This window comes from Cervus canadensis, chromosome 33, assembly GCF_019320065.1.
Source record: "Cervus canadensis isolate Bull #8, Minnesota chromosome 33, ASM1932006v1, whole genome shotgun sequence".
NCBI classification, from domain to species: Eukaryota; Metazoa; Chordata; class Mammalia; order Artiodactyla; family Cervidae; genus Cervus; species Cervus canadensis.
The window spans coordinates 15,937,894-15,962,941 of NC_057418.1; the positions used below are offsets into that span (position 1 = coordinate 15,937,894).

The following is a 25,048-nucleotide window of genomic DNA, read 5'->3' on the forward strand; positions in this document are numbered from 1 at the left end:
CAATACTGAGGTTTATTCTAAAAATTCAAGGATGGCTTAATACTATGATTTTTGTTTAAAAAAAAATTGTCTCAATAGTACACAAAGGAAAAACTCATATGATTCTCTCCATAGTTGCTCTGAGGCAGTTGAGAAATTTTACCTTTTCTGATAATACCATTAGTAATATAAAAATATTTCATATTATGAGAAGCAATAGTCATCTCAAATTCCCTTTTAAGGTCAGAAACCAGATAAAGATATCCATGACAGTGTTACTGTTATTTTTCTGAGATGTTTGTGTGAGCTACATCCAGCATCAAAAAAGTTATATTTTGACCTAAAGTGAAAAAGTTTTGTTTTTAAAAAACGGCTTATATAACTATAGAATTGATATTATTAACAGAAAGGAAAATTAAATATCGTTCAACAAGAGGCAGGAAAGGAGCAAAACCACCAGAAGAAATTATTTCTCCAGTTGACTCTTAGAATGAAGAAACCTCAAGGAACGGAAAACTTCTCAGGGCTTTCTGGGGCAATTCCTCTGGGACCCTGTTACTATGCCTCTTCTCTAACAAATAGCACTTTCCTACTATTGCCACCAAAACCACACCTAAAGAAATTGACACCTGCGGGGCTTTAGACCTAAAGCTGATACAACTCATTTCTCTGCAGCACGCTAAATTCACACACCGCTTTCAGGTTTGAAATGTGATTCTGTGATCAGATTTGCGGTGAAGTTTGGTTTTCCCATGGTGGATCATTTTTGCTTTGGGAACCCCAGGCCCTGAACTCTGGCCACACTTCTGGCAGGATGCCCAGGGCTGTCTGTACCAAGACAGGGGATTCGCTAAAACCCTCCCACCCAGCCCAGTTGCTGCCAGTGCACCCACTGACCCTCCACAGAAACCTCAGGCTTGCCCTGGAGCAGAATCCATCAGGATGACTCGACTAGTTGCTCTACTAATCACCAAGTGGAAGAAAAAAATTATTACCTGTGATTTCTCTCTTTGGCTTGGATCCATGGCTTAATTAACCCCACCAGTGCTCAAAAGGATTTTCATCCTTCACCTTCTTCCCTGCATGCCTTTTAAAGACAAATCTGCCATCCATGTTCTTGAGGGAGCAGGGAGGAGTGATGTGCTTTTAGCTCCACTTCTGAAACAAGAAATAATAATTAATTAATGCAAATCAATAGGTAAACACTTAACAAGAAATTGTGCCAAAGATGCACCACAATGAAAAGCTTCTCAAATTATTTTTCAGACTTAATATACCCCTCAAAATAAACCAAAAGAGTGCAAAATTTGGCTTATCATAGATAAAATACTAGCAGCCTAAATCTAATAATTACTATAGTAAAGTAATAATTTTTCATGACAAAATAATGTATATTTTTCTCCTGAGGGGCTTTTTAAAAACACAAGTAAAAATGGAAAGATACACTAAATTCTGGAAAAGAAGACTGCATTCTTAAAAAAGATTATTTTTTGTCTGAATAATTCATAAGTTCACTGAGTCACCGGGAAGCTCAAGTTCAATGTAACTCCGTTCTAAATTTGACAAAGTTTTTTTTTTTTTTTTCATTTAGCAGAAGAATACTGCTAAACACTGAAAAACCTTTAAGAGGATACTTAAAGCATATGTGTGCTATTAAAACATATTATAAAAATGCAGTAAGTAAAACAGCATGGTATGGCTCAAGAATAGAGAGAAAAATAAAACAGAAAGCAAACCCCGAAACAGGTCCTAGTATATATATATACACATTTAATAAATAATAAAGGTAGCATTTCAAAGCAGGAAGGGCATAGTAAATGGTTGAAAGGTGCTGCAACAAATGAATAACTATTTGGTAAAAAAAAAAGGAAGAAAAAGCTAGATTTCTCTCTTAAAAAACACACACAAAACATAAACACATACAATTTCAGATAAAGTAATGAAGTGTAAAAAGTATAAAAATATAAGAAAATATATATGAACAGTTGATCCTATAATAGAGATGGGGGAAAGTATGTATATATTATATATTATATGTATATTATATGTATAATAATGTATTTATGTATTTAGGAAATTGATTATTACATATATATGAGGAAATTGAATATAACATATACATTAAGAAATTGAATCTTCAGGTCTCATAGCTGATATACTGTGGGGCAATTGAGAGAATACCAAGATGAGATCAGGATGATAAGAGCACCATTTCCTTAAATAAGAAGCATGGAGGTGAGCTAGGCTGGAATGGGTTTGGTGATGAACTTGACTTTGGATTTTTCTGTTTGTAAGTCAGGTGCTCGTTTAGTGAAATTGTAGGGACAGAATCTAGATTCCAGAGATTTGAGGAATCATTGACGTTAGTGGATGGTAAAGAAGTAGAGCTAGCAATTACAGAATGACCCCCTCCCCCGTTTTTTGTTTGTTTGTTTGTTTTTGCTACACCCTGAAGCCTGGGGGGCCACCCTGGGGGCCCTTATGACTAGGGACTGAACCTGTACCTTCTGCAGTGAAAGTATGGAGCCCTAACTACTGGACCACTAGGGAGTTCCCCAGAATGCCATTTTGAATAGAACACAGTCTACAAGGGGGATACAGATCAATTGTGGATATTCCTGGTTTGTGAATATTCAGGATTGCCTTAGGAGAAAATAAGAGACAAAAGGCCTTGGAAGTGAGTTTGTAGGACAAGGGCAAAATGCACGGACTTCTTTTTAGTGGCTTTAATGGCTGCAATTTTTTTCCTCGAAGAATTGTCTGAAGAGAGGAAGAGAACAGAGAATGGGGTTGGAGTTTGTAACATACCCTAAAAGAGTGGCCTAGACTATGAAAACATAGAAAGCTTTTGAGCCCACGCTGAGGGCCCCCGAAGATCATGAATTTACCTTAGTGATAACAAGGACAGTTTGGGAATTTCCTCCAAGAGACCTCAACAGGCCAGGCATCATAAAGAAGTTAAAAGTTTGGTTTAGAAGAGGAAAGTGAAGTGAAATCGCTCAGTCGTGTCCGACTCTTTGCAACCCCATGGACTGTAGCCTACTAGGCTCCTCTGTCCATGGGGTTCTCCAGGCAAGAATACTGGACTGGGTTGCCATTGGAGGTATCACAAAAAAAACAAGCAGGTAAGAGCTAAGAACATTGGCAAGGATGGTTGGAAGGATGACCCATGGAGTCTAGAAGGAACTGAGGAGGAAAGAAAGAGCAAGAACCAACTTTGGGACACAGAAAGTGGCCCAGAAATTGGCAGTCTCAATAAGGTTGGAAGGCAGGGAAATGAGGGCAATAGATAGGAAGTCATGATCATAAATTAACTTTGAATTTAACATTTTTCCGGTGCATGAGATCATATGATTTTTTTGCTTTTTTAGTTAATATGACATGGTAATAACATTCTCCAAAGATATCTACATCCTCTAATCACCAGAGTCTTTCAATATCTTACCTTTCATGGCAAAAGGGACTTTGACATAAAATCAAGGTAAGGATTTTGAGATGCGGGGGATACCCTGGGTTATCTAGTGTGTGTGCAATCGAAGTCGCTTCAGTGGTGTCCAACCCTTTGCGACCCTATAGACTGTAGCCCTCAGGGCTCCTCTGTCCATGGAATTCTCCAGGCAAGAATGCTGGAGTGGATTGCCATGCCCTCCTCCAGGGGATCTTCCCAACCCAGGGATCAAACCCAGGTCTTCTGCATTCCTGCATAGGCAGGTGGGTTCTTTACCACTCGCACCACCTGGGAAGCCCATTATCCAGTGTATCTTGTGTAATTACAAAAGTCCTTGTAAGAGAGAAGGAGGCTCACAGTGACTGCAAGACATCTGACCATGGATGGTGTCAGAAGTTGGGGTAATGAGAGGAAGGGGCCACAAGCCGGAGATTACAGGTCGCCTCTGGAGCTTTAAAGGCAAGGAAACAAACTCTTCCCCAGACGCTCCCTACCACCTTATTAGCACCTTTACTTTTGGACTTCTGACCTCCAGAACTGTGAGGTAGTAAATTTAAGCCACTAAGTTGTGATAATTTTTTATAACAGCTATAAGAATCATATGTTATCATTAAGCACTTTCGTATGTTTTTGTGGGCCAGTCCTGCAATGCTAAACACGCACACAGAGTCATAGCCACATGGTAATAGCTAGAACTCATATTTGTGACTTTCTAATCATTGAATGGCCAACACTGTTGTCCTTCACTAAGCCAAGCCAATTTCCCAGTGCTGACAAGCCCATCAGAGTCATGCAGACTCTGATTTATTGAAATGGAAATGCTGAGGAACATTGAAGACGTCCCCATGGAAACATCCAAAGACATTTGGACACTTTGCCTCCCCATCAACTAAACAATGCAAATTTTTTGAGACAGATGACCCTGATTTCCAGTACAATTCAAAGGATTTTGGAGTAGTAACACATGTCTATGTTTGCAACAGGGAGTTTTGCCAGGAAGAGAGGTAGCCATCTTATGTCCAAGCTTCACTGAAAATGTGCATTTTGAAGGACTTCCCTGGTGGTCCAGTGGTTAAGACTCCATGCTTCCAATGCAGGGGGTGCGGGTTCTATCCCTGGTTGGGACATTAAGATCCCACAGGCTGCATGGCGTGGCCAATAGAAAAAAACAAAGAAAAGAAAATACACCTTTTTTAAAGCCTCAGTCAAATCAATCCATGCAGTAATATTCTTTCAAGGGAATTTTGTAAGCATGTGCAATCAAACCCAATGTAAAAGCTTTTAAAATGCTATCTCTGGTTTTATATACATGCACAAGCATATTAATAAGTTTGATAGAATTGTCTCAACATAGACATTTGCAAGAAGGAAATTCATTCATTTTCAAGCAGCACTAAATGTCCTGGGCCCTCAACCCTCTATCCTGCCTGAACCAGACACCTTATTTCTTCGTCCTATTGAGGTTTAACATTTAATCCTGTGCTTTTTGAAATCCAGTCAAAACTTCTCTCCCTGCCTTTCCCTGTGGCTGGGGGAGAGTGAAAGGGGCTCTGCTTACGTAGCAAATGACAGCAGAGCTGGCAAGTCTCTGCTGAGCCTCTTAGTCTAACACCAAGGGGCTTAAGAGTTGGCTCCGGCTTTGAGTGGGGATGAAACTCTTAGCCCTTTAGGGGGCTCTGCAAGGGCCCACCCTCGCCCAGTTCTCTGTCCTCTGCTCCCCTAGTCCCAAGGCGACAAGCAACCCACCCAGAAGTTCTGCTTCTGTCCCGCCCCAGCTGCCTCCCATGGCAGGCATTCTTCAATACCGGCCAAGCCAAGGTGGGGAGCCCAGGTTGTCCTGCTCCAGAAGCACCAAATGCTCTGACACTCCACCCTACCTCCAACCCCACAGCTCATGCTGAGGGTGAAGGGAACTTGGGAAACACAGATTTCATCAGAAGAGGGAGGAATAAATAGAAATTTCCCTGCTTCCTTTCTCCCAGCTTCTCCAGTAAGGGAAAGAAGGAAAAGACATTGTTGATACTTCAGGAACCTTCCTTCAGATGACCTAATACCCCTGACCACCCTGTGTCCTTTATTCTATAAAGACCAAAGAAGTGGAGTCTAAGAAACTTGATTCTGTTGGAGGCCTTCTGTCAGCAAAGCTCGAAATGTGGGACTGGCATCAAGAAGGCAGTTCTCAAAAGGTGAGACATTTGGCAGGTTTTATCCTGAACCATGGATTCTGGTTGGCATTTCCAGGGAAGCACAAATGTCCTTCATCACCATTTTACCACTCTCTTTATATATATAAATTTTGTATTATGGTCACCGTCATTTTGGAATTTTTATATTACAAAATGGTTTTCCACAGACAGATCCCCTATAACATTGTGGCTGTAAGTGAGTTTTCCATTTAAACTCACTCAACTTGAGACTCTAATCTTGGCAGTAGTTAAATTATAATTTAGGAGGTCCTATATTGATTTTGAGAATCTAGTTGACAGTCCAGGATAAAAGTTTCTGAGAATTGAGCATGGTAGGGATAAAGGGAGGAAGTCCAAAAACAGAGTTTGCACTTGTGAGAGAAACTGGCAATCTGCAGCATATATTCTGCACTTAAAGTAGGAAATTAAGGCAAAGTTGAAAGAAAATGTGCTGTGTCTGGGGAATTTGCACTTCCTGCCATGAGGAAGTGATAGCATCTGGAATTATCTCCCCCACAACTATAAACCAGAAAAGATTGTTAAAATATAATAAAAGTACTGATTTTCGGACATTGGTGAACAGAGCTGCTGAAGGCTATGATCCCTAAAGAAAGGGAAATTAACTATATGTGCCCTATGACAGCCTTGGCTTTCTGCCTGGAGGCAATTCCCAGATTATAGCACTGGGAGGGGGAATCTCAACCAAAGTCCAACTGTCTCACTAAGCTCAGAGTCCAGGGTTCAAGGAGACTGAGGTGGCTCGAATTTGTGGAAAGAGTATTGAACGTAAGAGAGCTCTGAAAAGAAGGGGCTCAAGGAATCTGCGTAGAGTTTCCTCTGGTCTTTGACTGAGCATCAATCTTCACATGAACACAATGAAGTTCTACAGTTTGAGAAAAAGAACAATTAATGAGGATCTGTAAGCTGAATAGGGGCTTCCCAGGTGCTGCTAGTGGTAAAGAACCCACCTGCCAATGCAGGAGATGCAAGAGACGTGAGTTCAATCCCTGGGTCAGGAAGATTCTCTGAAGGAGGCCATGGCAACCCACTCTAGTATTCTTGCCCGGAGAATCCCATGGACAGAGGATCCTGGCAGCTATAGTCCGTAGAGTCACAAAGAGTTGGACTTGACTGAAGCAACTGAGCACACACACACATAACCTGAATAAATCCAAGAGCTCGTGTAAGGCCAGGACTAATTCATACTCACACTAGCCAGAGCAAATAGACCTCATTGAACAGAAGGGGCTTGAGGGGCCAGGTTGAGTCACAGACCTTGAATAAATTTTACTCAAGTCCCACTCTTTAAAAGTGTTAAAAGTAACTTCAAAATTATTAAACTCAGAAACTTTACTGCCTGAGAGAAAAAGCACAATACTCTTTAACCAAGAGTGAAACAAACAAAAATCCAAACAAAATTTATCATAATTATAAATATACTCTATCTGTCAAGAAGTCACATAGAAATTTGACATAACTGGGAGACAAAGGGAAGATGCAAAAAAAAAAAAAAAAGCAAAGCTTTTATGTATGAAAAATATACTGAATGGGATTAACAGAAGATTAGAGAATGTATGAGGAAAAGGATCTGTGAATGTGAAGGCATCGCAGTAGAAATGCTACATCCTGAAGCGCAGAGAACAGGAAGGCAGGGGGGGGAGGCTGGTGAACACAGTCTCAGTGACTTGTGGAACAATATATAATTGAAATCTTATTTTAAAAAAGAAGAAAAGAAGAGATGGGGAGGAAGCAGAAAATAATACTTGAGTAAATAATAACAGAAAATTTTCCAGTTTTGTTGAAAACTATAAAGTCACAAATCTGAGCTCAACAAATCCCTTGCTGGATTAAAAAAAAAAATCACATCAAGAGAAATAATAATCATGTTACTGAAAGCATATCATAAACAGAAAATCTTAAAACCATCCATAGAAAAAAGTCAAATTACATAGAAAGATTACATCTAAGAATCACAGATTTCTTCTCACAAATTATGCAAGTGCAAAGAAATGGAAGGACATCATTGAAGTGCTGAGAGAAAATAATTGTCAGCCTAGAGTTACATATCCAGACAGATACATTTCCAAAGTTAAGGCAAAATAAAAAAATTTTTGAGACAAAAATTGAAAAAAATCTGTCATCAACACTACACTGGCAGTGTAGGCAGAAGGCAAGTGATACCAGATGAGAATTTGGGTGTCCACACTGGATGAAAAACATTAAAAATGGCAAATTTGCGGTTACATGCCACAAATTTGTGGTTAAATATCATTTTCTCATATTATTATCTCTTTAAAAGATAGTCCATTCTTAATCAGTACGTTGTGGTGTTTAAAGCACATGTAGTAGTAAAATGTATGAAAACTTGTAGCACAAGGGATGGGACAAGGAAGCTTTGTAAGATGCTTCCATTATTCAGAAATCAGTATAGTGTTTTTGAAGACAAACTCTCTCAATTAAAAATGCAATTTGAAGGTAACTGCTAAAAAAAAAAGGGAGATATGGCTAATAAACCAATTGTGGGGATAAATGTTAGTTGTTCAACTGTGTCTGACTCTTTGCGACCTCATGGACTAAAGCCAGCCAGGCTCCTCTGTCCATGGAATTCTCCAGGCAAGAATACTAGAGTGGGTTGCCATTCCCTTCTCCAGGGGATCTTCCCCCCTGGTAATTGAACCCGGGTCTCCTGCATTGCAGGCAGATTCTTTACCATCTGAGCCACCAGGGAAGCCCCTAAGGATAAAATGGAATACTAAAAAGCCCAGTTATCAAACTGTTCTTTATCTTGATTGTAGGGATGAATCATTACGTGTATGCAAGTATTAAAGCTCAAATTCACATTTTCAGAGAATGTAGTTTATCATACATAAATCATTTCTCAGTAAAGTTAATAAAAATAACCTAATGGAAAACAAGAAAATGGGAGAAGCATAAAACAGATGGGACAAATAGAAAATAAATAATAAGATTATAGGTTTAAACCCAACCTTTCAATAATTTCATGAATCTAAGTATTTCTATAAGAGATAGGAATCTTCTGACTGAGAGACATGGTGAGACCAAACTATATTCTGCCTACAAGAAATTAATTTTTAAAATAAAGTTACAGGTTAAAAATAAAAGGATTAAAAAGATACACCATGCACCACTAGTCCTAAGAAAGCTGAAGTAGCTTAATTAATAACCACTAGTCCTAAGAAAGCTGAAGTAGCTTAATTAATAACTAACAAAATAAACTTCATAACAAAGAACACTAACAAGAATAAAGCAGAACATGTAATGATAAAAGAGCTAATTCGTCAAAAAGACATAACAATCCTAAATGTGTGTGCAACTAACAATTGTTTTAAAATGTAAGGTAAAGCCTCATAGTTTTGAAAAATAAATCAGCAAATTCATAATTATAGTTGGATATGTCAATACTCTCAGTAATTGATAGGACAGTTAAATAAGGTATCAGTAAGGATATAGAAGCTTCCCAGGTGTGCTACAGGTAAAATAGTGCTTAGAAGAAAATGCATATCTACAGATAATTATTTTAGGAAAAAAAGTTCTAAAGTCAGTGCTCTAATATTCTGCCTTAAGAGGTAAAAGAAGAAATCAAAACAAGCCTAAAGTCTAAGACAGAAGGAACTATGAAGAAAAAAAATGAACAAAACAGGAAATGAACAAGCATAGAGAAATTCAAAGAAACTAGAAAATGATTCTTTGAAAATATCAGTAAAATTGATAACCTTCTAGATAAACTGATCAATAAAATAAGACAAACATTTACCAGTATTAGGAGTGAAAAGGGGGAAATCTTGCACTACACTGGAAACATACAGACATTAAAAAGGTAATTAGAGAATATTATGAGCAAATTTATGCCAATAATTTAAATTGAGGTAAAATAGACAAATTTCTTGAAAAGCAAAAATTACCAAATGGACTCAAGAAGAAATGGAAAACCTGAATATCCTATAAAAATTGAATAAATTTAATTCCTGATTCAATTCTCACCAAGATAATTCCAGGCCCAGGAGGCTTTAATTCTTTACTAGAAAATAATGTGAAACATTTAAGAAATAATACAATCTCCGCTATCAAGATCTCACAGAATGGGGATTGCCAGAAGTGGGGAGTGGAAGATGGAGGAAATGAGTGAAAGTGGTCAAAAGTTGCCAACTTCCAATTATCAGATAAATCAGACTGGGCAATGTAATGTACCACATTGTAACTGTAGTTAACAATGCTCTATTGTGTGCTTGAGAGAAAGTAAATCTTAAAAATTGTTATCACAAGAAAATAAATTGTAACTCTGTGAGATGATGGATATTAACTTATTATGCTAATTATTCTGCAGTATATACATACACCATTATACTATACACCTTGAACTAATACAATGTTATATAAAAATTACATATCTATCAATAAAACTGGGAGGAAACATTTAAAGAAGAATAGCAATCCTGTATAAACACTTATAGATCACAGAGGAAGGAGGAACCATCTCGTTCTTGTAGGCAAGCATCACCCTGACATCCAGTACTGCCCTTAGATGCCAGCAAGCAGGTCTTTGCTCTGGGCTCTGAAGCTTCAGGAAGCCCCACACTTTGGGAGGGGAGGGCACTCCTCAAGATTTTCTAAGTCCCCTGGTGTCTGGGATCAGTTGAGGCTAGCAGTGCCACCTAGGCAGAGTGCCTTGAGCCTGGACCCTCGTAAGTCCTGGTCCAATGTTTTTTCTTACCTGACTCTCTACCATTCACCTGGGCTCCATCACATGCCAAATTTGCATATGGGATTCATACCTATAGGGTCAACCCAAGAGCCCGTGGCAAGGTTCCAAGAGCCCGTGGCAAGGTTCCAATTCCAGGAAGGAGGACTGGCAAGCAGATTGCTCTTCTTGTCTAATACAATATTGCTTTTGAGGGGTCGTGAAATATTGGGCCTCCAGAATGGACCTGATATGCTAATTTTTTTCTGGCTGTGCTTGTGACATCTTGTTCCCCCAATCAGGGATTGAACCCATGCCCCGTGCATTAGAAGCATGGAGTCTTACCCACTGGACCGCCAGGAAACTCCTTGATATGCTGATTTTGAGTGACTTATGTCAGACACATCGGGCTTCCCAGGTGGCACTAGTGATAAAGAACCAAGAGACTCCCATTGGATCCCTGGGTCGGGAAGATCCCCTTAGAGGAGGGCAACCCTCTCCAGCATTCTTGCCTGGAGAATCCCATGGACAGAGGAGCCTGGTGGGCCACAGTCCATACGGTCACAAAGAGTCGGTCACGACTAAAGTGACTTAGCATGCACACATGTCAGACACATAGCAAGTTTAGGTCTCTGGGCTACTAAGAGTTCACTGCCAACCCTTGGGTTTGTGCCGCATATTTGGACCAATGCCTCGACTTTCACCCACCTACATTCTGACAACTGAGTCGTTCACGAGTCCAGCCCCTGAAGGAAGCAGGTGTCCTCTCCCTGTGGTGTCAGAATGCTCTACCCCTCGCACTCCCCTCTCGAGCCTCGGGGTTGGTCACCCACTCCTTTCTGCAGGCTTCATGTGACAGGCAGTCCTCTGGAAGTGGTTGTGCCTGTCCCCTGTCTCCTCTGGGGGCTTGAAAATCATCGCTCAGCACACCCATTGCCTTTCTGATTGATTTCTCCCTCTCACCTCTGACTGGTGTGGCCCTGCTGCCCCTGGGTTTAGTCCTGCCAGATAATCAGGGAACATTCCTTGTACAACAAGGGATGGCCTTTCTTGCTTTGCCCGCAGGCCCCCACGTCTCTTCCCGGCTAGTGGCAATGTCTGGAAAACAGCAGTGTGGTCAACACTGGGAAAGATTACATTCTAAAAATGCACTGATTACAGTCTAAAGACGTCTACATCTAGGCTCTGAAATTCCGAACCCTACATAGAGCACGACCGAGAAAAGAAAGATCGTTCACATTTCCCTGCATACTTGGGGTGAGACTTGCGTTTGTGGTCATCATCCACAAAGTATAGTAACAACTGTTATCGTGTCTCACTGGAAGCCGGTATTCATGGGTGGTAGATGGGTCATGTGACATTGTGAGTTAATGGTGTGATCAGCATTAAATAAAAGGTAGTAGTATAGAATTGCAGGGGTAATTCTGCAAACAGTGCGAACAGGTTCCAGCTTTATGAGTAATACTAGCATTGCTATTTCATTTCTGGTAGTGAGGCAAGACATAAACCAGAAATGATGCATTTGATAATAAAGAACCAGTCTACGGCCATACCACCCTGAATGCGCCCGATCTCGTCTGATAATAAATTACTGGAAGAAACGGTTCCTGGACTTAAATTCAAAGAGCTGGATAATAGAAAGGACACTTTCTGTGCACCCATAAGACAATAAACAAATACATGAACATCTCTTTTCTACCTATGCATCACATAGACTCATGGATTTTGTAATACATTTTTAATCAAATTATATAGACAAAGACCTGGCAAAAAAAAATTGCCTGGAGACTCACACAGTCTAGCGAATACCAAACCAAGTGCATCATACAGAAAAGAAGCCTACAGATGATATCCCTCAAGATCTTAAAGATCTCAGAATTCTTAACAGAACATTAGCAAATTGAATCCAGCAATTGTAAAAAAGATAATCCATCACAATTAACTGGAGTTTATCTCAATAATACAAGGTTTGTTTAGCATTATGAAAAGCCATCAATTCAGTGTATTAGCTGAATAGAAGAGAAAATGGCATGATAATCTCAATAGAGGCAGAAAAAGAATTTGAGCAAAAGTAAATGTCCATTCATGAAAGTATTCTGTGTCAGGCACAGGTCTGGGTGACAGAACTTCCTGAAATAGAAAAAGCCCTGGTCCTGGAGACAGACTGAGTTATGACCATGTGCTTACTACGCCTCCTTCCAGAACTGAGGCTCAGAGAAGACCAGGAACATTCTCGAGGACCCACCCTAAGGCAACTGAGCATACATGCATGTCCTGGGTCTTTGTTGCTACATAGGCTTTTCTCCAGTTTTGATAAGTGGGAGCTATTCTCTAGTTGCAGTCCACAGGTTTCTCATTGAGGTGGCCTTCTCTTGTTTTGGAGCATGGGCATTAGGGCGCACAGGCTTCAGTAGTTGTAGGACGTGGGCTTGGGAGTTGTGGCTCCCAGGCTGTAGAACACAGGTTCAGTAGCTGTGACCCATGGGCTTAGCTGCTCTGTGGCACGTGGGATCTTCCCTGATCAGGGATTGAACCCGTGTCTCCTGCACTGGCGGGAGGATTCTTTTCCACTGAGCCACCAGGCAAGTCCCAGATCTTGACATTCTTATTCTGTTTCCTGCGTACTTCCATCCTCATTATCTGGGCTGGAGCAAGGAGTCCCTTAATCAGGAGAAGAAATCCAATAAACAGAAGCAGAAAACTCTTGAGTTGTCATCCATGAGGTTCCACTGGTGGGACCAAATCCTAGTCAGGCTCTTTTTCAGGCAGATCACTCTTGACAGATGCCCTTTGAAGCTTTGGGGTTACTGGATTTTTGCAAATAATATCCCAGAGTTAACCTCTTGCTACATCATCTAACTTTCAGAAGAGTTACTTAGGGCATAGAGTGCTCTCTTATTTTAACATCAGTTAAGACTACGACTAAGAGAAAAGACTGTTTCCCTGCAGGAGAGTTTCAGTGTAAATCCTCTTCCAGTCCAGCTGTGTTGGGGATATGAATGACAGCTCTGAAACAGGGCAAAGCGGTTCACTTCCCTAAAAATAATTTTTTTTTACCTGCAGTATATTATTTCTAGCAGTCAAGGGGCAGTTTTTAAATGCTCCACTCTAGTAAGTGGCGATAAAGACATTATCTCCCTTTCTTGCATTGCCTTCCAGAAAGGGAAACTGTTTTACTTACTGTGTGCTTTCTCACTCTTTATTTAAACATTCTAATGGCTTTAAAATAACCTTGGATACATACATACTCTTTGGTAGGCATCAACTATATAGACATTTAAAATGATGACACAGGAAGAATAATTTGGAAATGGTTGTGATGGATTCCCTCTCCCTTTCCTCCCCCTGACCGCCCCCATTCTGCACAGGGACCCCTCCTCCTCCTTCTCCCAGATTTCTGACCATTTGCTAGCCAGGCAGTTTCTTATCTCATTATTTCTGCCCATTTATCAGCCTTCAGTCCCTTCTCTTCATTCCTGCCCCTCTCTCCAACAACTTTCATTCTGTCTCCTTGCTTGGGGCAGCAGATTTCATAACCTCCGCTGGGAGTGGTGGGCATTCCCCACCGCTGGAGGGCTTGGTCCCTTTTATCCAGAGAAATGACAGGCAGGGGGGCCTGAGACAAGGGTGTGGACGTGGGGAGAACTGGGCTGGAACTCTGCCAGGCCCCCTGCTAACCTAAACAGAGTGCCTTTGTGTCCCCCACCATGTAGGAATAGAAGTGGAAAGTGTGGGTCCCAGGACACTGGAAGTACTCCTGTTAAATTGTTTGGGGATTTTCAGGTGATTAGCATATTGATTGTTACCACAGACCCCAAACTCTGGATCTCCCCAAGATCCTTCAGCGGCCCCTCATTCTGTTACTGCCCCCTCCACAGCCCCTTCAGTGAGTGAAAAGGAACACTTGTAACAGACAAGAAAGGGTAGAAAAGCATTCATGGTCTTTTGTGACAAATTCCCGAGTTTACCTTCCTGAGGCTGAAAGGAAACTACTCTGTTTGAAACAAAAAGGAAATAAATGGTGAGCTCCAGTCGCGCAAAGCCTGGGCTCTCCAGCTGCAGAATCGGACAGGCGTGGCTTTAGTTCCCAGCTGGGCCATTGCCCCACTGAAAAGTGAAAATGTTAGTTGCTCAGTGTCCGACTCTTTGCGACCCATGGACTGTAGCCCACCAGGCTCCTCTGTCCATGGGATTCTCCAGGCAAGAACACTGGAGTGGGTTGCCATTTCCTCCTCCAGGGGATCTTCCCCCAGGGATCGAACCTGGGTCTCCAGCATTGCAGGCAGATTCCTTCCCATCTGAGCCTCCAGGGAAGCCCCTGGGGGGCCTCTTTATTCAGCTCTCTAAGCCTCAGTGTTCTCATCTGGAGAGTGGAGATAATAATCTACCCTTCCTCACTGAGCTGCTATACATGAGCAGTCAGACAGTTTTAATGGGCTCAACCTAGCTTATAATAAGGACTCAAGAAGGGAAGACAGTCCTGCTCTTCCAATGCAATGTAGAAACTAAAGAACTCATTAGAAGTGGCAGGTATTTGCTGCCCTTCAGGAACTCACAATCTAATCAAAGAAACAAAAATACAAAGGAAAAAATAAGTAAAAATATAATTGAGGAAAAGATTGATGTTATAGACAATGGCCATTATAAGAGACAAGAGAAATTTGTAAACCCTGAGATATTAGAGATGCTATAAAGGACACAACATTTGCTTAACTTTAAGAAATCAAAACTGCCTATGTACATCCATTCCCATCCTGTCTTTACTAACCTTAAAGTTCTGAGATAGTGGAAAACTACAGATGGTTTTGCAGGACAACGTCTGTGACTACAATTGAACTTGGCCTGAATCTTAGCCTTCTGCCCTAATGGCTTTGGGAATCCTATCAAAGGGAAACTTGGAAGAAGCTCTGAGTAAGATCACTATGAAGAGGGCCATGACGATGCTCTTCAGCCCCCTTATCTTAGACAACTCTCACGGATAGTTGCTTTTAATCAAAAGATTAATGTTTTTCAGGCCTAGAAAATATTGTGAATTATTTATCAGTAATTTATTCCCTTCATTTTTCTCTGTTCTTTGTGTCTGGAAATCCTGTTATTCAGATGTTAGACAGCCTGGACTGGTCCTACAATTCATCAATCTTTTCTCTAATCATTTATCTCTTTGCATTTTTATTTGTTCTGCTTTCTTGGGAATTTCCTCATTTTGTCTTCTAGCCTTTCAATTGAGCTTTTCAAACGTGAACATGTTTTTAATTTCCAAAAGCTCTTTTATGCTCGCTGTATGTTTCTATTTTATAGCATCCTATTTTTTATTTTCTAGATGCAATCTCCTCTCATTTCTTGAGCCTCTTAATGTTTTAAATATATTATCCCTTTTCTACCTAGCTTTTGTTGACTACACACTGTATTTGTTGATTTTTTTAATTTATTTTTTAATTGAAGGATAATTGCTTTACAGAATTTTGTTGTTTTCTATCAAACCTCAACATGAATCCTCATGTTGAGGATTCATGTTGCTGATTTTTTTTATTTGGGTGTCTCTCTGCCACTTTAGAGCTTTCCCCAGAAGCAAGAGAGTTTGGGGTTGTTCATTCATGTTTAAAAGAGAGATGCTAAAAAATCAATTTGGGTCTCTAAGAAGGTGGGAGGGGTTATCAAGCCAACACTTCCCATTAGAGGTTTTATCTGGATAGCCTGATGCTATCCAGTTTCACCATCTGTAGATCTTTCTTCACTGACTGATTAGATGCCCTGAGAAGAGTCTTTCAAACTCCTGCCTGAAGGCCTAACTGCCAGTGCTCTGGGAGTCAAATAGGAAGATGAATGGTGGAAGAGGAGTGTCTCAAGATTTGGGATCAATAGTTGTGTGTGTGTGCATATGTGTGCATGCTTGCAAGTGCATTGTACATAGATAAACTGTCTTAGTCAACCCCATGTACCTCTCCACAATTACCTTATTCAGGCTGCTTTAGCAAATACCAGAGATAGGATGGCTTAATCTGCAAACATTTATTTCTCATAATTCTGGAAGCTGGGTAGTCTAAGATCAAGGTGCTAGCAGATCCAGCCCCGGAAAGACCCTCCGTCTTCATTTCCTGCCCTCTCCTTCTCCCTTTTTATGTGCCAGGCCTCAAAAAACATTGATTCACTCACTCCCTTTGTCTAGAAAGTTTGAGCAGGAGAGTAGCAAGCAGACTTGCATTTCTGAAAGATGGCCCTTGTTTCAATGTGGAGACTGAGAAGCAGAAGACCTCTGCTCTGGTAATGTGGGGCATGGGCATGAGAATGAGGGGTGACTGGGAAAATGCTTTAAAATAATGCTGTCCAGTAGAACTTTCTGCCATGATGGCAGTATTTTACATTGACACTGTCTTGTGTGGGAGCTACTCGCTATATGTGGCTTTTGAGCACTTGAAATATGGCTAGCACAACTAAGGAATTGAATTTCTAATTTTTTTCCAATTTGTGTATTAGTTGCTCAGTCATGTCTGGCTCTTTGCAACCCCATGGATTGTAGCCCATCAGGCGCTTCTGTCCATGGAATTCTCCAGGCAAGAATACTGGAGTGGGTTGCCATTTCCTTCTCCAGGGGATCATCCTGACCCAAGAATCGAACCCTGGTCTCCTGCATTGCAAATTTTTCCAATTTCCTTAACTGAAATAGTCACAGGAGTTTCTTGGAAGTGTAGCTTTAGAAGTAGAACTGTATGTGCATGCATGCATGACTGTGTGTGCATTTAAAAACATTTTTAAATACCATTATTGAGGTATAATTGGTAAAAATAAATAAATTGCATATGCCTAAAGTGTACATTTTGATGTTTTGACATTTGCATCTACCTTGAAACCATGACCATAATAAGAAAGTGTGCACATCCACCCTCTGAAAATTATACATAAAATTAGCACACCTGAAAAACAGATGCTGCATAAACATGAAAGGACACTAGATTGCATCAGCTGTTTCTTTTTCTGCTTCAAGGATAAAAATGCAGAAAAACAAAACTTTACACCTTTTTCGTCTTTTTGGTGTTTGGGGGTTTTTTCCTTTCCAATTTCAACATTATATAAAGATTCTTACAGCTGAGGTAAAAGTTCTAGAAGGGATGGAAATAAGAATAGATTCAGATATAGAAATGACTTGGGGCCCAGAAAAGTCAGAGGAAGTCCTTGCACCGGGGTCTTCGCTGTGCCTCCAGAAAGAGCTGTCAACCAACTCGAGACATGTCGTGTATGAAATTTAGACTACTTTAAAAAAATGACGGCTCAGATGGTAAAGAATCTACCTTCAATGTAGAAGACCTGGGTTCGATCCTTGTGTCAGGAAGATCCCCTGGAAAACAGAATGGCAAGCCAGTCCAGTATTCTTACCGGGGAAATCCCATGGATAGAGGAGCCTGGTGGGTTACAGTTCATGGGGCTGCAAAGAGTCAGACCTGACTGAGCTACTAACACTCACTCACTCAGGCTTCCACTTGGAAAATCCTATTGTCCCTGGGAATTTCACTTGAGATTAAGATTTTCTCAATAAACTTTCTTGTGTTTTTTTTCATTGTATAGATTTTACCGCTTAAATGCTTGCATTCCATAGGATTTCTGTCAGGAACATTATTGTGCTAATCCAGGGAGGTAAGCCATTTTCAAGATTTCAAGGAAAAAGAAGGAAAATGGTTCAAAAAAAGTTATTGGGGGAGCATTTAAAATGTATCAATTTGGGATTTCCCTGGCAGTCCAGTGTTAAGACTGAGCTGCCAGTGCAGGGGGCCTGGGTTCGAGCCATAGTTGGGGAACCAAGGTCCTGCATGCCATCTAGTGGGGCAAAAAAAAAAAAAGAAACAACACCTACCTATCAGTATTAAGACACGGTTCTCTCTTGTCTTTGCTCTGAGGCTCCCAGAGTGTGTCTGTGGGGCCCCTGAGGCCCCAACTCTGCAGAGCATCCGTGAGGATACTGCGTGCTGCAGAACACTCTCGTCTTCTGAAGTATTTTTGGAGCAAATTCTTACTACTCCCCCAAAAACTAGTCATGTTGATTTAGGGACTGTCCTTAGAGGTTGATATGGGTGTCTTTGTTTAAAGATAAAAATAAGAGAATTCCTTTCATTATAAAATAAATTTGTGGGAATTTCCTGGCAGTCCATTGGTTTAGACTTGGAGCTTTTACTGCAGTGCCAGGGTTCAATTCTTGGTTAGGGAACTAAGATCCTGCAAGTCACACGGCACACAAATAAATAAATAAATTGATGTGTGATAAATCCAGGCATCCTACTTAACATTGATCTTCCGTTTTCCTTCACCTCATAAACCCCCTCCAGCCCTGGATAGAGTAAGAGTGCTTCATGCATGCGCCCATTGATTTCATTCACAAAATATTAATGATAGTTCTCTCTGTGCCAGGTACTTTTCTAGGAACTGGAGATGTAACATTGAGCAACAACAACAAATCCTACTCTCACCCTAGCTGACATGGGTAAGACAGAAAATGAAAAAGAACAGCAGTAAATATACAGTAGGTAAAGATAAGGACTGTAGGAAAAATCAAATAGAACAGGTGATGGGATTGTCAGAGCAGGGGGAGTTGCCATCATATATAATTTTGTCAAGAAATTCACTGAACAGATCTGATCAGATTTCTGCACTTAGTTGGGGTATTAGCCATGTGGATATCTGAGGAAAAGGCTCCAGGGTAAGCTTTTCTTTGGTGTGTCTGGGTTTGGCTGGCGCAGAGCAAGCCAGAGATCGGGGAGAAAGAAGAAGGCCAGATGATGTAAGACACAAGAGGTATTATCACAGAGACCTGGAACCCAGATGAGATCAGAAGTTTTTGGCTGATTGCAGGCAGAGCTGTGATGTTATCTAACATATGTTTTTAATTGACCACTCTGAGGTTGCTGTCATAAGACTAGACTTGACATGGTGTGGGAAGTCCAGTAATGTCCATGTCCTTATCCTTGGAAACTTCGAATATGCTATATTACATGGCAATAGAGAATTCAGGTTGCAAATGGAACTAAGGCTGCTAGTCAGCTGGGGAGAAATAGGGAGATTATCCTGGATTATCTGGGTGTGCCCCCGTGTAACCACAGGGCTGTTCTTTTAAGTGGAAGAGGGAGGCAGGATAGTCAGAGTCAAGACTGAGGCAACGTCAAAGATGCAACCGTCATTGCTGGCTTTGAAAATGGAAGGGGCTCATGAGTCAAGAAATTTCGGCAGCTCAGAAGCTGGAGAGGGCAAGGAGCCTTCCAACACATTTTAGACTTCTCATCTCCAGAAACATGAGATCATTAAATTTGTATTGTGCGAAGCCACTAAACTTGTGCTAATTTGTTAGAGTGGCAGTCAGAAACTAATAAAGATGGGGTGTGAAGGTGGAAGCAAAGACAGTTTAATCACTGGGCACTTACCATGTGCCAGACACTGGGTTAAGTACTGATGATAAAAAGATAAAACATATAGTTCCTATCATCAAAAAGCACATAGACTAAAAGAGACACATAAACAAGTAATTACAGAAGAGAGTAAATACTGCATACAGATGTACGTGAAAGCCTCAGCCCTGACACAGAGAGAAGCACTCAGGCCTCTTCTCTTTGAAAATTAGGAATGGTGGTGTTTTTTTTTTTTAATTTTAATAAAAGTTCTAGATGAATGTTGAGAAGAAAAAGATCTAGACATACCCAATGATAGAACAAGCACATGTAAAATCACAGAGGTATGAAATGGGGTGGAATAGTCCAGCCCTGTAAGTAGTTTGGAGGTGATAAATATGGTGGGGCAGTGGGAAATGAATTGTGAGACATACAGATCATGAAGAATTTTGCATACTGAGAATCGTATACAGTGGGATAACTGCAATAATTGCAGGAAATTAATCAGGAAAGATTAATGCTAAGATCATTCCAAGGGCAGTGTGGAGCATATATTGGATAAGGATGAAGGACAGGATTGGAAAAATAAAAGCTTAAAAGAAGAAAGATCCCAGAGTGGTAGATTCAATAGGACTTGATGACTGATTGGATGTGGGTCTTGGAGAAAAGGGGATAGTCTAACGTTACTCTAGGGTTTTGGTTTGGCTGATATATCAGTTAGGACTAGGTTTGGCTGTGAGTAATAAAGACAAAAATAGCAAAGTCTAGAGAAAATTTATGCTTTATTTCTTGTGCATAAGTCCAGAAGTTTGCAAAGTAGGATTAGAACAGCTGTGCTCCCTGAAGCCCTCAGAGACTCAGGTTCCTTCCGGCACAAAATGCAGTATTTCCGGGGCGTGACCTCAGCCTTGTGGTCCAGGATGGCAGCTCAAGCTCCAGTCATCACACTCACATTCCCAGCAGCAGGATGGAGGAAGGAATAAAGAAAATAAAGGCAAAGGAAGGATGCTAGTGATATTTTCAAAAGCTGCCCCATGGCACACCAGTGTGCATTTTCCTTTGGCCAAAACTTAGCTACAGAGAGATTGGGAAAGTAGCCTTTATTCTGAGTGGCCACTAGTCAGCTAGAAATATAGATTGTATTTCTATGGAAGGAGGGCAGAGCAGACAACGGGCCACAACAGCAGATTTGCTCCAGCTGATCTCTGATGATGCTATCACTGAGCCAGAGAGTAAAGAAGGAAGAAATGGGGACCAAGAGAAAGCACTTGGCTTGGCTTATGTTGCGTTTCAGGCATTTTGAGACTATAAAATTGGAGCTGTGTAATGGTTGTTGAAGACAATGGGTCTGAAGAGCAGAAGCAAGAAATATGCTAGAGGTGAATACTTGGAAACCACTGTGATTTAAGAGTAAAGATGACCGAGAGGTGTGAGGGAGGGGACATACATATACCTATGGCTAATTCACGTTGACGTACAGCAGAAACCAACACGATAGTGTACAGCAAGTATCCTCCAATTAAAAATAAATAATTTTTTTAAAAAGAGTGAAGGTGAGTTTATTCAAATAGAGTCTAAAGAATGTCAGAGGAGAAAGGTCAAGAAGACCTTTGGCAATGTCCATATTTGTAGGAAACAGAGGAAAAAGGAAGGAGTCAGCAAAGGCACAGAGAGAGAGGACCACAAAAAAAAAGTGATTAATCAGAATCCAGAGGAAGAGTGAGTTTCAAAAATGTGGAAAGAGTCAGTATGTGAAATCTTAGAAAGGATGATGAAAGGAAGATCAGCTAGAGAAGGAACCATACTAAGTCATAATTAGGAGGCCATCGTAAAGACTGGCAAGATGGTTTCAGAGGTGTGATGAAGGGAGAAGCTATGCTGCAGAGAGTTAAGAAGCAGATATTTTTAAATACGTGTAACAACTGTAGGCATCTTTTAAAGATGACAAGTTTAACAGAACAGAAACACCGGGTGATAAGAGAAATTTCACATGGACATGTGTAGAAGATGATTTTGTTTAACCCGAATTTCCTTTTGAATAAAGTAGTGGTGAGTGAAGGGGTAGGGGAAGCGGGTGGCTGTTCTGCAACCCCTGGGCCACAGCTCCGGCAAACCAGCCCCCATGTGTACCCGCAGGCACCGAAGGCTAGCGCAGTATTCAAAGAGCTCATTTCAGCCTCTAATTTCATTTTATACTTCTTCTCTCTAATTTTATCTCCCTCTACGTCACCAACTCCCACTCCCTCACTAATCTCCCCCACCACAAACACATGACCCAGGCAGGGCCTAGGAGAGAACCCATCCCTCTGACTCTACTAATTAGAACAGAGATGAACAACTAGGTCAAGTTCAGTCATTAGAGTTCCCCTCTCTGGGTTTTGACTTTAAAGAGGAAAAAAAAAAAAACAGATCTTGGCTTTTATTTTATACAACTGGAAGGATATGAACCTGGAACAGTCATATTTTTAACACGTGTTTTTACTACATCTCGAAAGCCTATATGTTGGAGGAAAGACTTAAACTGATGTAGAAGGGAAAAGGGGGGGAATGTAGGAAAGAAAGGGTACCTGATGTTACTTAGCCCTCATGTTCAAGGAGCTAACCTGACTCCTGGTTTACACAGCTCGTCCTCTGAGAACCACCTTGAGTCTTGTCAATAATTTCTCCTTTTTGGTTAGGCTAAGTTCAGGAGTGATTTCTCTGACTTAACTGAATACACATAAGGACTTGTATGGTCTCCCAATTCCCACCACCCCAGCAAGCCATACTCACGTGGGAATAGATGTAATAATCATGGATATCTGGGCAGCTGGGCAATCAAAACAAATACAAATGGCTTCACCGTGGTCAAGAGCCCCAGACAAAAGAGCCAGACAGTACCCACACAGTACTGTTTTGGAGGAATGAAGGCAACACCTTCTGAAGGTCAAAGATTCAGGTGTTTGGGAAGACAGAGAAGATTGAGATAGAGAAGTTTGGGAAGATACAGAAGTATACAAAGATACAGACAGATGTTTGGGAAGAATTGTGAGCAAGGAGAAAATACGACCAATGTAGGTTCTACTTGAATTAAGAAAACTAAACGTGAGTGGTTGAGGACAAATGAATGAATTGCCTTACCACATGGAATAATTCACTGGGGCTTTAGAAACTGCTTTGGAGAAATACAGATGGTTGAGATGACTTAGTGACAGAACTTCTCTGGTGGTGCAGTGGCTGAGACTGTGCTCCCAGTGCCAGGGAACCCGGGTTCAATCCTTGGTCACGGAGCTGGATCCCACATGCTGCAGCTAAGACCTAAGGCAGCCAAATAGATAATTATTTTTAAAAAGGTAAATATCAACGAGTTGCAATAAACCTTATGTAGATCCTGATTCTAAGAATTAAGAAAAAAAAAAAAGAAAGAAATGGCATAAACTATAATACCAAACTGTTTGGCAATGGTAATTACCATCAAACATTAACAGTTCATTCCACTTAAGTATTTTTGGACACTAATTAGGGACTCAGAGGGTAAAGCGTCTGCCCACAATGCGGGAGACCTGGGTTCAATCCCTGGGTCTGGAAGATCCCCTGGAGAAGGAAATGGCAACCCACTCCGGTACTCTTGCCTGGAAAATCCCATGGATGGAGAAGGCTGTAGGCTACAGTCTATGGGATTGCAAGGAGTCAGACATGACTGAGTGACTTTACTTTCACTTTACGGACTCAGAGAGAACACAAAAGAAATAGGAGGCAGAGCTCTGACCTCAAATGCTCCAGTGCAATGGAGAGGACAAGGCTTGACAGACATGAAACACAAGGGTTTAAAAGGACATAACCAAAGGCAGAATATATGCTGTTTTACCTCAAAGTGTCAGTAACATAGAAGCAACTGAAGGCTTCTGCATCTCCACTTATGAGGCTTCCGTTTCCTAAACTGGATCAGATGAGATGGAAAAATGTAAAACCTTCAGTATTACCAACACTTTTTTGCCCACTGAAAACTCAATATATCCAAACCAGCAACATTCAGAATAAAATTAATTTTGGCCAGTTGATAAGCACTAGAGGGCTCTAAAATGACTTCCCTGGTGGCTCAGGTGGTAAAGCGTCTGCCTACAATGCAGGAGAGACACAGGTTCAATCCCTGGGCCTGGAAGATCTCCGGGAGAAGGAAATGGCAACCCACTCCAGTATTCTTGCCTGGAAAATCCCATGGATGGAGGAGCCTGGTAGGCTACAGTCCATGGGGTCACAAAGAGTCAGACACGACTTCACCTTCACTTTCAGAGGACTTTAAACATCGTCATATCCCCCCTTGGCATTCTGATATGAAATAAAAAACAGAGAATGTCCTAGGATGTTGAATTACCTTTTACCCACACAGCATGGACTTGAAGTCATGTGGATAAAAATAAAAGCAAACAGAGCAACAAGAGAATAAATATTAAACTATTACAACTTTGTGTGTGTGTAAGTCACTTCAGTCACATCCCACTCTTTGCGACCCTGTGGACCATAGCCCACCAGGCTCCTCCGCCTATGAGATTCTCAATGCAAGAATACTGGAGTGGGTTACCATTTCCTCCTCCAGGGGATTTTCCCAACCCAGGGATTGAACCTGAGTCTCTTACATCTCCTGAAAATTGGCAGGTGGGTTCTTCACCACTAGCACCACCTGGGAAACACAACTTAGTGTTTTATTGAAGAAAAAAAAAAAAATGTTAGAAGAGAGATGTTTGCTTCAAACTTCATTAATAGTACTTCCATACACTTTTAATTCTTTATATAATACTTAGAAGTTAAAAGTGACAGTAAAATTAGGATAACATAACTAATTTTTTAACAAGGCAAACTCATCCACACTGAATGCTTGAATGGAAAAAAATTCCATTAGATGATTCCAGGGGCTATTTTTATTATCCACATGTCTTTAGGGAAGGAGGAAACTGTTTAATCATACAATTGCTCAGATTTTACTGCAATGCAAATTTCAGTTCTCTGTGTATTTATACAGTTGCATATTTTTTAAAAGATAGAGCTTTAACAGAAAAAAAAAAAAAACAGTCCAGAAAAAAGAAAATACAATCCAGGGATATTTTCTATGTCAGATCTTACTTTCACACACATGGAGTGAAAAAATTTAATTGAAATACGTCAAAACTTGCTCATTATTTTATATATCCATGCACATTTTGGATGTTTCATGTTTTCCTGGGCATCCACATGTGTTCCAAGGGAAATTCTACTGGGTTACATTTCGTCTACACAGATAAAAGGAGAATTGCACTCTTCTAAATTGGTGATGGCTTTTCACTCAAATTCGACATTAAAGAAGTTTAAGTTCTTGCAATTATAGCTCTCTAGACCACATCAATGAGTTTTC

The 25,048-nt window shown here is 40.8% G+C and overlaps 1 long non-coding RNA gene across 1 annotated transcript; it reads right to left on the reverse strand.

The window, feature by feature from the left end:
• Nucleotides 1-1,014: 1,014 nt before the first annotated feature.
• LOC122434120 lies at nucleotides 1,015-23,697 on the reverse strand. The gene is made up of 3 exons (XR_006267253.1): nucleotides 23,528-23,697; nucleotides 22,801-22,977; nucleotides 1,015-1,137 (listed from the first exon to the last, which is right to left on the reverse strand). It is a non-coding gene; the product is annotated as an uncharacterized LOC122434120 (long non-coding RNA).
• Nucleotides 23,698-25,048: the final 1,351 nt, after the last annotated feature.